This window comes from Protopterus annectens, chromosome 4.part0, assembly GCF_019279795.1.
Source record: "Protopterus annectens isolate FY-2018-M chromosome 4.part0, PAN1.0, whole genome shotgun sequence".
Taxonomy (NCBI): Eukaryota; Metazoa; Chordata; order Ceratodontiformes; family Protopteridae; genus Protopterus; species Protopterus annectens.
Genome location: NC_056733.1, coordinates 10,043,026 through 10,045,525, shown reverse-complemented (window position 1 = coordinate 10,045,525; position 2,500 = coordinate 10,043,026). Strand labels below are relative to the sequence as shown.

The 2,500-nt window shown below is 35.3% G+C and overlaps 1 protein-coding gene across 3 annotated transcripts in view; it reads right to left on the bottom strand.

Annotated features, from left to right (window-relative positions):
- Positions 1–2,500, bottom strand: part of RHOT1 (ras homolog family member T1) — a 1,470,459-nt gene that overhangs the window by 1,467,336 nt on the left and 623 nt on the right. The gene's annotated exons all lie outside the window — the stretch shown is intronic.

Here is a 2,500-nt window from a genome sequence, read left to right as displayed (position 1 = left end):
AGTTATTAAATTAGAATTCTTAAATATTACCCTTCACTATATCAGTGGAAAATAAAAATATTTACAATATTTCATATATAGCTTCTACTTTCAGATGTAGATCTACATTAAGCCCCTCACCCAAAAAAAGGCAAACCATTGGGGAGAGAAAGAGAGAGAAAAGAAAAAACAGTGCAGTGAAGACTTTTACCGGTTGTTATGGGTGCAAAACAGAGAACAGCCAATGTCTGGGAAACAAAAGGAACTGAATCTTTCAAGTCACTTTGTGCTCAGGAAGGTAAGAACTATGGTTACACAAGAGACTGAAATCAGCCCCCCTACTTTGTAGGAGCACCTCAGTATATTACACCATGACATGGCAATGATATTCATGCACCAAACACCTCTGCACATCAAGGTTCAAGTTCCTAGCGTTATTCCCATCATTAAAGCACAGAAAATGGCCCTAAATTAGTAGCCAGACATCACCTAGAGTTGAAATTCTACACTCCAAACACCACCGCTGATAGTTAAAGCAGCCATCTTTAAACTTTCTAAACCAGAAAATCCAGAGCTTTACAACTGTTAATATTTCAAATCTGCAAGCTCTCCAAATCTCTCCCTACATTTTTAAAAGGTGCAAGCTTGACACCACTGTATCCTATGCAGAGAACGTTCTCAGTGTAAATCTGAGCATAGGATTATAATAGACTCTTTTGGAAAGTTTCATAGTTTATTATTAATTTGATCATCATAAATAAAATGCATGGTCCCCAAGAAAGAAATCCAGTCAGTCCAGTCAAAAATTGCAAGTTTATTAGTATCTACTAAACCTTCAGAACCAGACAAAGCCGTGCGCCCAAAAATACAGACAATATATTGTAAACCATAAGGCAAATATTTAAATTCACGGTTACACCAACTACTCATATAACAAAGATCACTCCTTAGTCTACAATAAATATTCAGTGGTGCTACAATCTCATCCACACCGACATCACACCTGTAGTTCCACTAATTAAAAGGATTCTAATTACGGTCCTAGAATTTTAAAAAGGTAGCTAATGGAAAGTCATCGCCAAAATTCAAAATCATAACAAAACTGCTCAGGGTGCTTACTATCACTATCATGTAGCAGACCACTTATCTGTAACAAAACCAAATTCATAAATTAGAAACAAATACAAAGTAAAGCACAGACCAGGGTGCTGCACTGTAGCTTCCTCAAGGAACACCTTTTGTGATGTTCTACACAAAACAGATGAGCACATTTCAAGTAACCTTTCCAACAAGCAGGTCCACTACAACAAGATAAAAAAAAAAAAAAAAAAAAGTTGCCAAATACTGGTCACACTCCTGTAATACAGTATCCTAACTCAAGATAAAAAGGGAAGCATACCCATACCCACAGAGTTAAATAGTTATAAATTTTGCTAGGCAAATCCTTAAAAGATTTGTAAAAAAAAAATAAATAAATAAAACGAACATGCTTCACAAAGAAAAGACTGAAAAATTTAGCTTTCAACAGGCTCAGACTAGACACACACACACACACACACACACACACACCCATTTTGTTTCTAGACATATGCGTCTTCTACTAAAGGAACTGGAGGACCACATCTCTTACTGCTTCTTCAGACAGCATCACCAAAAAAATAAATACACATTAAAAAAAAATAAATCAGTACATGCACAACATACAGTGTTGGTAGGTTCATCTTGATTAAGACAACCCACGCTCAGCAACAGATTCAGTTAAAGGTGATGGCTGGGAAAAACAATACTAAGCACTCCAACACAGATTCGTGCATGGAAATGTACCTAAAGCAGACTATGTTCTTGTGGAACCAGTATCACAACAAAACACATCATATTCACAAAACAATACACAATCAGCTCAGATAAACACTCAACATACATAAAAAACACTGCAATAAAACATCCATTTGTTTAGTACTAAGCACACAATTCACAAACTATATACAGTCAATTCATATCAATATAAACACCATAATGAAATACATTTATCTACTACTAAATGAATCTAAACAGTTATGGATAAGTACTATTGGACACTGTAAATGTTAAAGTGCATATGCATGCACAAGTCTTTGATCTCTAAGTTTTGAAGTAACAGTTCCAAGTAGTAACAAAAAGTATTAGGCTGTGCGCTTTGTGGGTGTGAACAGGGTAAAGAAAGAATGTAAATAAAGATAAGGGAAGCATAAACAAGTAAAAATATCACAAAGCTTAAATGATTTATCCCCAATTATACTTCTTTCACTTAACCACATTCTGTACTTACTGTACAGACCCTACATTAAGACACAATTAAGCTTTTATCATAAATATTAATTTTTTCACCTTTCTACAACAGTGGTGCCATTCAACTGTGGCGACTAGTGGGAAGTAATAAGCCTACCTACAACTGCTAAAATGCCCACCAAAGGTACCTGGTCGACTACTTTGGTATGTGAGCATTTTTTCAAGTTGCAGAAACAGCAATAATATGGTATAG